The sequence below is a fragment of the Ursus maritimus genome, unplaced genomic scaffold (assembly GCF_017311325.1).
Source record: "Ursus maritimus isolate PB19 unplaced genomic scaffold, ASM1731132v1 scaffold_33, whole genome shotgun sequence".
Lineage (NCBI taxonomy): Eukaryota > Metazoa > Chordata > Mammalia > Carnivora > Ursidae > Ursus > Ursus maritimus.
Window position 1 is genome coordinate 28,831,752 of NW_024425897.1, and position 14,070 is coordinate 28,845,821.

The following is a 14,070-nucleotide window of genomic DNA, read 5'->3' on the forward strand; positions in this document are numbered from 1 at the left end:
CATTCTTGGAACTGAGCTGCCCTTGCCACGCGGCATTTGGGGATGAAATATCTCGAGTCATTAGTTTCAGGGTTTGACTTCATCCGCGTGTGAAATACAAGTGATCCCTGGATTCTGCTGTTTCACTTCCAGCTGCTCTTCACCCCCCTCCTTCCCCAGGTGGACCTGTTTGTATGACTGGTGATGAGAGGCCCGTCACCTAGATGGCAGTGCTACCACCGCGGGCAGGAGCTGAACCTTCCTGACTCATCAGAGGGGATTAAGTCTCCATGCTCTATCAGCAGAAGTGTTTCTATTGCTCCGGATCAGCCTCCGAAGCTGCTTGCTGTGCGTTGACATAACAGGTGAGAAACAGCGTCTTAGGTCCTGGGAGCTCCCGCGCCAGGGTCTGACGGATCCACAGGAGACTCATCCAGAGCAGCTTTGCTCAGTATTTTCTTCTGCATACTCAAAACACACACCCAGGTTTCTTGCCTTTATGTGTTCTCAGACAGAGTGACAATATCTGTGTGCAGATCAGGAAGCCTGTTTTCCAAGGAGTCTGGCAAAGAACCAACAGCTGCTGGTAGCTCAGCCATATTCTCAGCATTCTCATGGCTGCTCCGTTGTCCCCTCCAGCACTACAAGGCGTTGAAGTCATCTGACCTCATCTCCTGAGCTCTGCGAGAGTCCTACTTCTGCTGAACTGATTCCACAATTTTGGGAATGGACTTCTTTTGCATTACTGCCAAAATTCAACAATTAGAGTTAAATCACAAGACTTCTTGTTTTTTCTCTCTGGTCTAGCACCAGCTGGAAAATTTTCCAATCCAAGAGACTCTTCCAGATTAACTCTGTTAAGTGGGAACCCAGTCCATCACGCATCGAAGGATGGCATAAAGAAGCTGCCAAATCCGTCCTTCTGTCAACAGGACGAGTAAGACCTTTGGAGGCTGAACGAGGCCAGCTTGGGGGTGTCGTCTACAAGGACACTGTTCCTTGTACGTCTTACACATGCCCGAAGTTCCTTACTGACATTCACGGCCACCTCCTCGGCTGCTGTTCCTCCTGATGCTGCGGTTGTAGGAACAGGACCCAGTGGGACAACACAGAAGAGGCCGTCAGCAGGGTGGGGTTTCCCCTATAACGAAGAGGTCTCTGTAATGAGATCTACCGCTCCGTGTCCCCCTGGGCGTCTGGTTGGCAGGTGTGTGGGACCAAGGGGTCTGAGGGCGACCGGTGCCAGAGGCCCGCTGTCCTGTCCTTCCAGCACGCGCCTAGAGAGATGCGGACCCGGGCGCACAGGGACATGCACCAGGGGCTTCCCTGAGCGTGCTGTGGTGGCCGGGAGTCAGCGGCCTCCTGGGACAGTGGACAGGGAGTGTGGGGAGGACGAGCCTTGAAGGACATGCGGGCTGGAACGACAGGGGTCCTGTACACTTAGCGAGGGGAGCAAGGGTGTCAAACATAATCACTCGTAAAACTGAAAGTCTCATAAACAGGATGAAAGATGGAACACAGGGCCGACGATGTGGATTGAAAATATATGCCCACCAAACAGCAACGGACGTTCCGCAAGAGCACTTTCAGGTAAGAAGAGAGTCATTAAACACAAAGCACTTCCTAAGAAGGAAATCTTAGAGTCTCAAACACACTCAAATAAATACGATACAAATTCAATAAAAATTTAAAAAGACACTGGGAAACACAGTTTTATGGCTTCCTAAGAGCGGGAGTAGAAGGGAATTAGAGGGAGTAAGGAAACAGCAAGGCCAGTGGAAGGCACCTGCAGGCAGCGACTAGGCATGTGCAGTGCTAGCCCCGCCCTTACCTGGCCACGCCCCATTCCAGCCCCGCCCACCGGCCTGGCTCCGCCCTCAACCAGACTCCACCCTTCTCTAGCCCCATCCTTGTGGGGCGCTGTCCTCAGCCTCACCCATTGGCCTGGCCTGCTCGCTGGCCCCTCCCACCATCCTGACTCTGCCCTCCTGTTGGGCCCCGCCCTCTGTCCCAGCCCCGCCCACCGGCCTGGCCCCACCCCAGGCTCCCACCGGGGCTCCCCACTTTGGTACACAGCACACCTGTCTGGAGCACAGATGGTCTGACAATGGGTTGATGGCCTTTCCTGTTTGTTGGAGCCCAGAGCTCCTGCAGTACCCGCATCTGCACAACTGAGGGAGGGGGTCTGAACTCCCCATGGAGGCAAACCCCACCCTCAGGAGCTGGGTAGGTGCCCAGCTCTGAGATCCCAGGCATTTGGTTCAGATTTCTGCCTCCCCCTGCTGGCCTAGCTCCTGTACACCTGTAGGGAACCCCAGGAAGGGCAGCATCCTCCTGTCCCCCTGGGGAGGAGGCTGCAGGAAGGGGGTCCCTGGAGTCCCCTCCCCCAGGCGCCCCAACCCCTGCCGGGGCCTGGTGCAGGGAAGCTTTCCTGAATCAGGACATTGGCATTCTGTGCACAGACAAGTCTAGGGAAACAGTGAAAGTGATGGATGGTGGTTGAAGCTATTTTGTCCTCTGCAGTTTTTCTCTGCACTTCCCATTTTAGTTTCATTTGGCCTCAAACAGGAAGAGTCAAGACAACAAGGCAGCACCTGCAGAGGTGGCCCTGACAGAGGGCTCAGGGCCAGCAGGTGCGGCCCTGGACTGGAGGCGGTTCCCTCTTCCAGTTACCAAGGCAGGTGGAGGAGGAGGGAGTGATGGCGATTCTCTGAGCCTCAGTTTCTCCTTCTGTGTAACAGGCTTGATGGAGTCCCCGTAGGGCTCTGGGTTTCCCGTCCTAACCTTCATTCAAAGTGTCCACCTTTATCCTCTGCACTGCTGCCCTCGCCATCCACCCTCACCTCTGCCGGGTTAACTGCATGAGATCTCCTGCTGGCTCCTGCCTCTGCCAACCTCCCATCACCTGCTCGGTGGCCGCGGTCACCTCTAAAGTCATCAATACAGTGTCTCCCTTCTGTGGTTTCCCTTTGCACCCAAGCCTCAAGAGTGGTGACACCAGCATCTAGACAGAAAAGTGGGGACTTGGCACACTGATGGTGGCAGGGCTGGAAGACAGAGGGGTGACCTGGGCTGCAGCAGCCAACTGAGGCCCACGGAGACATGAGCAGATGCAGGAGGAAGCTAAGCAGCAGCCTCCACCCTGGGAAGGGGACTGAGGGGTGTGGCAGAGCCGGTGCACCCCGGACACTGGGCAGGGCAGGACCACCACCAGCTGCCTGCAACAGAAGGACCCCTGTGTGGGACAGGACCATGGGGGAAGGGAGCCTGGCCAGGGCTGGGACCCCCAGAGGGGACTCCACAGGGAAGCTGGGAGCTGGAGGGACACCCCTCTTTCAGAGGCCCCTCCCACCTGGGGTCACCACCAGCATCCCTGTTGTCAGGACCTGGCAGGGTCCTGCTCTGGGAGCCCAGGAGCATGTTTTCCAGAGCAGTATGGGGGCTCTGAATTAGCAGAACACACACACACACACACACACACTGACTGGGTCCTGGGCCCTGGGCATCTGATCCCCCACCCTAGGATACATCTCCCACCTCCCCAGAGCAGACTGTGTTCCAGACTCACTGGACCTTGTTAGGCCCCAGGTCACCTTGCCCCTCCCCTCAAGGGCCCTTCCCTGCCCTGGTTGGTCACCTCTCGGGTGTCAGCTCCAGCCCCTCCTCAGGGAAGGGCTCCCCTGGGCAGTCTCCTCCTTTGTCCCCCTCAGCACAGCTGACAAGGGCAGGTCTGGTTAATACTCTCCCCTCTAGACTCAGGTCCTTGTGCTCAGGGACCAGCCATCCCTGCTGCCTGGCACAGAGTAAGTGCTCATTAACGAACTGCCGGGTGAATGGAGGTGGTGAACGGGATCTCAGAGCTGGGACTGGCCCCTGGAGAGGGGTCTGGGTCCGGCGGGCCCCCCGCAGCAGCCCCCACTCACCCTGGGCGGCTTCCTGCGGTGAGCCAGCTCGCCACATGAGGAGGAAGGCAGTGAGAAAGGCCCTGCCTCATGATCGCAAAAGCAACCAGAGCCTGTGGAGCGCACCACAGAGACAGGCGTCCACGCTCTGAGAAGCCCTGCACAGCACTGGTGTCCAGCAGCTCAGGGGGACTCCACCCGGGCGAGCGTGGATCTGATGCTTCCCTTGCTGATGAGCCCGGGGGCTGCCAGGGAAGGGGGGGGTGAGCAGCTGGTGGCAGGAAGTGGCTGGTCCCCAAAGGACAGAGGATGGAGCGGGGTTACCCGCAGGGTACACTCCTTCACTCCTGGCCAGGAGGGGACAGTGATGGGCCCAGAGGGTCATCCCGCACCCCCTCTCCAGCCTCATCCCCTCCAGTCAGGGAGGTCTGGTCCACTCTCCTGGGGCCCCTGCTGCTGGGCTGGTCCAGGCCACGACCCCCCACCCGAGTGACCGCAGCAGCCTTGCTCCTGCTGGCTAAGACCATCACACCTCCACTCTGCAGTTATGGACTCAGACATGCGCAGGAGGGAGCTACCAGGACACAGGTCAGGGGATGCAGGTGCTGGTGGATGTCCTGCCCCCGGGCCTGGGGGAGAGCTGCTGAAATTCCAGCGCGTGTCTCTGGGCCCCCCGCCCCACCCACGGAGTCCTCCTTCCCACATGTGCTCATGCCTCACCGCAGCTGCGTCCGGAGCTGGGTGCGAGGGCTGCTTGGTCAGAAGTGCCTTCACAATGTGCCAGGTGCCCCACAGCGCACGATCCCCGGGGCTCCGCAAAGTGCATGCAGGACAGACGCCAACAGATGCAGAATAGAAAACACACTGAGTCAAACCGCGTAAACAGCACGAGCACTGACGTGAGTTTCCTATTCAACATCCCTTTTCTCACGGCTTCCTGACAACACGCGTGTGAATAAGAATTAAATATGGGCACTCGCTCAGTCTCAGAAGGGCCCACGGAGAACAGGCTTCACTTAATCCTGCGGGGCAGCCTGAGCGTGGCAGGCGCTCGTCCCGTATCAGCCTCAGGAGACAATGAAGTGCCCGACCTGGGGGTTCGGGGGAGAAAGCCCCAGGACACCCACGTCCCATGAACCCCAAAGCAGGTTTGTCTCCTCCATGGTTTACAGAGGAGGACCGTGACAGGCTGAGACACCTGTTCCAGGTAACCCAGCGAGTGAGGGGCACGGCAGGGCTCAGACTCGGAGTTGGATTCGGGTTCCTACTCTGAAATCTCCCCACCTCTGCACAGTTCCCAACCAGACCACTCCGCACGGTTTCTATCAGTTCAGTTCTAAATAAAGATGGGCACGACCAGCGGCTGGAGGACCGAATGAATACCCCACAAAAGCATGGGAATCGGCCCCCAAGGGATAAGAGATGAGCTCCCCCTGGTGGGCCCTGGGTCCTCGGGGAGCACTTCTCTGCTCAGAAAACCCTCTCCAGGAGGCCAAGGACACCCCTCCCCCCCTCCCCTGACCCCTGGGGTCTGTGGAAGCCTCTCTGCTGGGACCTCCTCCCGCCTTGATCGTGGCCAATTTCCTGAGTCTCAGACCTGGAGGGCAACGGACAGAGTACTCTCTGAGAGGCCCACAGAGCAGGTGGGACCTGCCCCGGCAGCCGGCCGGAGTCACCTACGCCTCTCCTCTGATGATCCGCTCCACATTCATCTCGCACACCCTGTGTGGGTTTCCTGTGGCCCAGAGCGGGCAAGTGGCAGAACCAGGGACCAGAGGAGAGGAGGGCCACTCCAGGGGACACCTGCTTTGTTTCCTCCTTCCTGCCATGGAAAGATGACAAGGGTCTTCAGGTGGCTCATGTCCCCACCGTGTCTGGATTATTCATCTTGCACTCATCATCATGGGCATCAGGTAGGAGCTTGTCCTGGGTGTGCTGTGCACGTCCCTCACAGGGCCCCTGAGCAGCTCAAAGCCAATCCACGGGAAAGCCTCTAGGGCTGTGTGGGGTCAGCAGACGTTCTGTTAATGGGGGTGGGGGGGGAGGAGAAGGCGTCACTAAAATTGGGGCAGGCCCTGCCAAGTGCATTCCCCTTCTCCCAGCACAGATGAACACTATGACAAAAGTGAGTGTAAATTCCTATTGGCCAGTCCCTCCTGGAGAGCCCCAGCCCTCATATTACAGACACTGAGAAGTCCTGTAGTAAACAAACACATTCACTTTGTTTAATCTAGTGTTTCTCAAAAACAAATATCAGAGTCTGTTTTCATGCAACAGGTATTAATATCCTACAGAATTTGTGTTTGCAGAAAATATTGTGAAAAAGGCAGGTCTGTAAGGTGAAGCACAAACTCCTCTACCTGGTATTCAAGGCCTTCAAAAACCTGACTCCCATTATCACAGCCACACTGACCTAGTGACGGCCTTTGCCATATGCTGCTCTTGACACCTTACGTGCTGACCCAGGTGGTCATCATAATAAGCCAGCGAGGAAGGGGCAGTATCCTCATCATGACCATCGCCATCTCCACTGTCGCTCTCACCTAGACGAGGACAGCAAGACTCAGGGAGTGCGTCAGACACAGAGCTGGAAGGAGCCCCCGTCTGCGATCCCTGTAAGAGTCAGCTTCTGCAGGAGTAACAAGCATGTCCAAAGTCTCTCAGCATCAAGTAACCGGAGTGTGATTCTCACTCCCATGAACACAGCTGGCTGGGGAAGGCTCAGCTCCAGCAGGTGACCCAGGATCCCAGGCTGACAGAGGCCTCAACTTCTCATAGCTGGACCCTGGGGCTCACGTCCCTCTCATCAGTGGCGGCAGGGCAGATAGGGAGGGCGGGGGGCCCCCTCTGGCTCCTTTCTGCCTCAGCCCAGGTGCCGCTGCATGCCTCCTGCTCTCAGCCTATTGGCAGGACTGGCCCAGTCGCGCTGCCCAACAGCAGAAGAAGGACATGGGGACAGAGTTTCCGGGGGCACCATGACCTCTGCCCTCATCCTGCTCATACTTGGAGGGAGGGGATTCGAAGGTCCTCCCATTTATGCTCTTGTTTCTCTGACCAAAACAAGAACAAAAACTCCACAAAGACTTCTTGGATACCAAACCCCAGAGAAAGAATGTGTTTAGGAAGTCTTGTTACTGTGATTTTTTTTCATGACTTTGATTTAATTTGCAGAGCACCCAGGCAGTGGGCAAAGCAGGCACCGAAGCAGGATCCCCCTGAAAATGGACCCCTCGGAGCCCTCAAGGGGTGCTCAGAGCTGCCTTCCAAAGATCAGCCAACACGGACACAGGACAACCGGTCACTGTTGTAAGAAGGGCTTTGCTGGATGCACAGCAAACTTCCTTGTTCTGTAAACTTATTCAGCACAAAGCAAGCCAGCAAGTGATGGGCTTCTGGTTGTTCACGGCGCTCTGTGACCCCAGGAGAGAGGCTGCCCGAGCCCAAGGAGCAGAAAGAGCTGCAGGAATCTCTCCGTCGGCTCTTGCTGGGTAACAACCAATCAGCCAACACCACGGACATACCTCTCCTGGGTCTACACTGGGCTAGCTCAGCGGAGTTCACGCAAGCATGAGGGGTGGCCACACGCCGGCTAGTCTCGGTGAGGCTCTGGGCAGCTGCGCGCCAGCCTGCCGGTCTGTGCTCACTCTGCTCCACATCTTTTGTCCCCCTGGACCAACAGGCTCTTCTCAGGGTCACAGCAGGGGCAAGGGTGACCGGACAACTCTTTCAAATTTCTGCTAGCATCTACCCACTAATATTTTTCTTTATGATTTGAGAAAGAAAGAGAGAGAGAGTGAGCACACGAGAGGGGGAAGGGTTAGAGGGAGAAGCAGATATCCCACTGAGTGGGGAGCCCGATGCGGGGCTAGATCCTGGGACTCCAGGATCATGACCTGAGCTGAAGGCAGATGCTTAACCGACTGAGCCCCCAGGCGCCCCTGTCCACTAATATTTCATTGGCCAAAGCACCTTAGATGACCAAGCCAAAGTTCAAAATAGACCAATGTATTCCATCCATGGAGGTGGGGGCAGGACAAGCGGTATTTCCAAAAGTCCTCTCACCTCCTCCAGAACAGCACGCGTGGGCCTGGGGCCACCAGGCACCTGCCTGTGTCCTCTGCTGGCCGGAGGTCCCGGCTCCCACCGCCCCATCGCGGGACGTGATGACTCCCGATCTACTTGGTAGTTGTGTCGCTTCCCTCCTGTGACGATCCGATAAGCAGAGAGCATTTTCGCCAGTTCCTTACAACCTGCCACAGGCTCTGCTGCCTCGGGGACCCCAGATTAGCTCAGAGCTGGTGGTGAGGATTACAAGCCTCTTCACGGGGTGCAGGAGGACTTCTCACACGTCTGATGTGTTACCAGCTTCATCAGTGCATCCCACTGAGGACGGTTCCGAGCGCGCCCTGCGTCTGAACGTGAAAGCTCGTGACAATCCGATCCCTCACTGTGAGTACACACATCACACGTCACTGTTCAGGAGGAGTTTGTGGAGGAACAATTTTTCTTTCCTAGAATCCTCTGATCAAAGATATACTCCTCATATTGCAGTCATAAAAAATCCACACATAGTAATTTTGTGTTTGTTAGAACAACTGTAACTTGCTTGTTAAGTGTGTAAAAAACCATTTCAGCCTCAGAAGCCTGGTGTCTTCAGAAAATCAATTGAGAACACTCTCCTCCAACTGCCTTCAGGATTCGATTTCCAGTGTGGTAAGGAGCCCAGGAACTTGAAGCCAGGAAGCCTTGAGGCTCACCATCACTCCTTCCCCACTCTCCCGGAGCTAGAGTCTGTCCCAGGCTCAAACCCAAAGTGAAGGACAAAGGATGGGGACTCCCGCAGGAAGGGGTGAAGAACTGGGACCCACAGCTCAGTCCAGCCCAGGCCTTTACGGAGGACCGTCTTACACGTGGGAGAGAGGGACGCACAGGTCAGGAAGCAGGCACTGGTGGGAATGATCTAGCAAACCTCGAGGAGGACCATGATCCACCCGAGGCAGCTGCACCTTTCTGCAAAGGATCAGATTAGAAATAAAGAAAATGAGGGGTAGCTGATGGACCCAGGGATGCTGAATGCGAACTTCCAGAATTTTTTTTTTTTTTTTAGATTTTATTTATTTATTTGACAGAGATAGAGACAGCCAGCGAGAGAGGGAACACAAGCAGGGGGAGTGGGAGAGGAAGAAGCAGGCTCATAGCGGAGGAGCCTGATGTGGGGCTCGATCCCATAACCGGGATCACGCCCTGAGCCGAAGGCAGACGCTTAACAGCTGTGCCACCCAGGCGCCCCACAACTTCCAGAAATTTTTAAAGAGACAGACACTAAACAAGAGATGAACCCTCAGAGCTTTTTGCTGCTGGAATTTCTTTCTTTTTTTTCTTTTTTTTTTTTTCTGTTTCTTTTTTTTTTTATTTTTTTAATGATTTTTTATTATATTATGTTAGTCACCATACAGTACATCCCCGGTTTCCGATGTAAGGCTCGATGATTCATTAGTTGTGTATAATTTCTGAAGGATATACACAACGAACAATGAGCAGGCCGAGAAAAGCTCGAAATACAATGAGTTACAGGGAGTGAAGAGGGCTGTACGCCTGGGGCAGTACGAAGTCATTTCTCCATGACAGTGATACCTACCCAAGGAGGAAGTGCCAAAACAAAACAGAGCTAAGACTGCGTATTTATAGCCTATAAGCCGGAGGGCAAGGATGGGAATGCGTAAGGATCATTTAGAAAGGAGGCAGAGGTATTCACGAATTCCGTCCGAAAGATAAAACGTACACCGTGAAGCGCCGGTGACCCGAATGACAGACACACAGGATGCTAGTCCTACAAACTAGCGGGTAGCAACGAGGACGAGGAAATCCTCCAGAACGTAAGCGGCTATAATTTTTTGAACACACATACACACACTTGTTTTTGTATGTGTTTAAAATGTCTTTAGAAGGTTCACCAAAAGCAGCCTTGTCTCCGGGGAGAACTGGGCGGTCGGTACGCCGAGCGGCATCCTTGCAAAGCCCCACACGGGCTCCCCATGAGAGGAACCATCCCACAGCTCTGCCGGTCACAGGCTTAGAGTTAACTGAAGCAGAAAGAGCCGGGTGGGAGAGATCACAGGCTCCGGGGAGCAGGCCTTCGGGCGGGGGCTGCTGCGCATATTAAAGGTGAAGGGAAGAAGCCAGGCACAGACTCCAGGACGGGTGGCATCTCTGAGGGACAGAAATGGCAGGACTGAGCCTGCACCTGATACGAGCCTGTCCTTGTTCTCAGCTACTGCTCCTTCTGTACCCAGTTTTTAAAAATTTGGAGTATCTCCTTGGATGGAAAAAAGAAAGGGCTCCGGAGGTCCTGGGCTTTAGAGAGATGAAGATCCAGAGGGGGTGCAGACAACCGAGATGAGGTTTAGGAAGACCCTGCCCAGGTGCTCGTGGGGAACGAGGCGGGCAGAGCTTTGTCACTGCCTAGTCCGAGTGGGAAGGAGCACGTCCCTTCTGGGGCTGGAGGAGCGGGGCAGAGCTGGACCTCAGGGTCACACCTGTGAAGGCGCAGGGGGCCTTGCCAGGGACAACAGTCATCCCGGTGCCACGTTTGGGCCGGACCACACCCTCCTTCCCCTGAGCTGCCTCCTTCTGTCCCCGAGAGCCAATGCCTTCCTCCACCTGTGGGCCCTGAAAGGGCAAAATCGCCTTCGTAAGATCACAGACACCTACGCTGGCCCCAGAAAGGACTCCAGTCGTTTGTGTGAAGTTGTCTCGCTTAAGGAACTTTGCTTATCAGGCTTCTCCCGAGGCCCGGCAATTTCTAGCACAGAAATCAGCCGCAAATCCAGCGAACCCAGCGAGTATGGGATGTGGCAGGCGTGGTTTATGGTCGTTAACTCTCAGTAAACAGACTCAGAGCCACAGGGCAGTTCAGGCACCTCCGCCTCCCACACGAAGGCTCCGGGGCAGGAGCAGCCTTCTCAGCAAGCGCTTCCCCAAGACGCCCCCACCTCCCAGGCCTCACTCCATCGGCCCCACCCCTGCCGGACCAGTAGACACGCAGGTCCCCCCCCCCGAGCAAGACCCAAACCTAGATACCGCGCAGGTGTAAATGTATGTATTGACCTGGTCCCCAGAAACGAAGGCCCGGCAAGGGAGAGTGGACGGAAATGGGACTGCGTGGGTCGCCCGGTGCCCCCACTGATGGCACCGGCCTCCTTCAGGGCGGCGTCCCACCGGAGGAGGAGACACAGGTCTTGAGGGATGTGCCTCCTGCCCGATGGAACTCCAGGTGGGTCCACAGCTGAGCGGAGGCTAAACTGTGGCCCCGGCCCCTTCTGACTGCCGGGAACGTCCGGCAGCCAGAGCCCGATTTCTTCCGGAATTGCAGAGGCAGACAGAATCCGCAAACTGCTGAGGGGCATCTGCTTCCTTGCTGCGTCCATGTGAGGCCAGCTCCCCGTGACGTTCTCCAGGGCGCCTCCCACCACACGCCAAGCTCAGAGGCCCCGAGGGGAGCGGATGGGAGCCCGACTCCTCCCCACCCTTCAGTGGGATGAGCTGGAGCTTCCTGAGACCCTGGTATGTGCTGGGGCCTCACGGGCACGTCAGGCTGGAGCCAGAGACAAGCAGCTGGAGGGACGTGATAGAGAAAGCAGCCAGGCCCGAGACAGGCCAACAGGAGTGGCGTGAAGAGCTGACGGGCACCCATCAGTCAACACGTCTTTAGTGGGGCCCCTGTGGACCCGGCTCTGTGGGAAAAACAGAGAGACGCCCAGATCGACAGCCTCAGCCGATACACGTTACGTTGGTAGGACCAAATGCTGTGTTGTGTTGGAATATTATTTAAAGTGATCCAGTGAGGGGGTGACAGAAGATGCCACACTCCGTGCCAGTCATGGAACGAGTGTCACAGCAGATAAAAGACGTTCCCCGTCAGCAAAGACAGGCTGCCTCCTGTGTTTCCATGTTAAAAATTATCTTTCATCACCAAACTGCTGCACTGACACCTTCCTAGGCCGCCACCCTGGGGGAGTCACAGTGGGAACGCCTGCGTTAATCTTCAAGTGCACAGTCATGCACCGACACCTTCTTATAAAGCTAAAGCACAACTACCATGGCTTTGATGACCTCCCCTGTCCATCCTGCACCTTCAGGGAGGGCCGCGCTGATCCGGTGGGTGCTTCCAAACACACAGACACCCACAGACACATGCGGCACACGGGGAACGCACAGCTGAGATCCATCTCCTGGACGCCTGGGCCAGGAGGATCGCCACCTTTCCACCTGCCACGGCCTCAGTGTCCATTCCCTGGTTGTGAAGTTGTGCTACACAGGGTCCAGAGGTCCCCGCCGAAGCAATCTAGGGAACTGTGCACAGCGTCTCCCTGCATTACAACAGCACACACCTACAACTATCTCAAGACCGAACGCTTCACTGAACAGACACATACAGACTCTTTCCTTGTTGCCTCAACTCTGCCTTGTCTCCTTGGACCTGTGTCCCCGGCACACAATTCACAATGCTGCACATGCCTGGTAACAAGCCCTGGTTCGAGGACGGACATGTGACTCAAGCCAGACCATGGCGAGACCGGGACACTGAATTCTGAACCTAGCGGCAGGTCAAGCATTTCTCCACTGGGGTTCCTGAGCGCTGACACAAGCCTCATGACGTTAGGAGGCATCCTGACACCACAATGAGGGACGAGTGTCTGAGAGTGCGCAAACCCAGAGGAAAGCAGAGGACTACGTGAGAAGAGAGGATCCCTGCAGAATCTGGGAGATCCACTCATGCCTGAAGCTAACGACCCCCAGACTGTACAGTTACCTGCATCAACAGACATTTCTGCGTTTAAGCCAATTCTAGGTAGAGCTGCGGTCACTAATAACCGAAAATAAATTCTCATCCCACGTTGTACCTCCACCACCCACATGGAGGAGAGTAGAGCCAGGACGGGGGAAGAGACAGCATCCTGATGATGTAAGCTGGTCTCCTACTCAGCATCAATGAAATCTTGATGCATAATTAATGAATGAAAGAATGAAACTGAACATGTGTGACAATCCCACAATGTGCCCTTGCTGAGCACCCCAGAGGAAACAAGCAGGGGCTCTGGGAGGACCCAGCAGATCTCATCACTGCAGATGGGAGGCTCAAGACTGGCCACCTTGAGCTGGGATGTCAAAGAGAGGCTGGGTTTGCAGTGAGGACTCCCAACAACAGGCAGCATGAGCGAAGGTCCTGGGGCCTGCCTGGAAGGTGATGGGAGTCTGTAGGTGCTGGGGTGGAGGGTGCATGGGGGTGGGGGTGATGAGGGAGGAGGATGTAGAGGCTTGGGTCCTGGTCAGGAGCACACACAGCAGGGTCCAACCAGGTAAACAGGAATCACTGCAGGTGCTCCCCCCCCCGAAAGGGTTAATACAGGCATTTGTGTGGAAAGGGTGAGAAGGCAGACAGTGACTGTGAGGCAAAGCTCAGGCAGCCCAGCAACCTGCCACCAAGCCAGGGTTAGAGAGACCAAGAGAGGGGTGGGGTTCCCACACTCCAGGAACAGGGGGAAGGGGAGGCCTGGTGGAGATGAAGCCACCACAGACACAGGTCCGGGCAGAGAGATACTCCGGGTTCTTCCTTCCTTATCCTCCACCACTGCCTCCTATGGACTAATCCAGGCAAAGACCAGTCCATGCTAGGGTCTGGGAAATGTAGTGGGGCAGGTCTGAGGGCAAAGAGGCCCAGAACGGACATGTCCTTCAGAATGACCCACCAGGCCAAACCCTGAGACTCCCAGACTTTCTAGAAGCCCCCAAGGGTGCTGCTCTGAAAACATCACTCTTAATGAACAAGGCAGACAGCTGTTAGAAAAACAGCCATCCTCCTGAGAGCAATAGGAAATGTAGTTAAATAATCAAAATTCAATTCCTTTTAGTCTAGACATGAGATTTCATACAATTATAATTTCAAGTGCAATATATGCATAAAGGCTCTCTCTCAAATGTGATTTTCTTCCCCAGAAAAGGATTACTGGGACAAACTTAGCCAGGGCACAAATCCTGTTTACACTTGATTGGGAACAGGTGAGGTCCACAACTCTCTATGCTGAGGGCCCTGCTGATACATAAACGGGACATGCCCGGTCACCTACCTGGAGTCCTGGCAAGTGGTACCCCGCTCTGCCCCTTGGAGGGCAGTGGAGCCCCCCCCCCC

General features: G+C 55.6%; 1 pseudogene; it reads right to left on the reverse strand.

The window, feature by feature from the left end:
- Positions 1-292: 292 nt before the first annotated feature.
- The window catches only part of LOC121099889, an 18,282-nt pseudogene continuing 4,504 nt past the window's right edge, over positions 293-14,070 (reverse strand).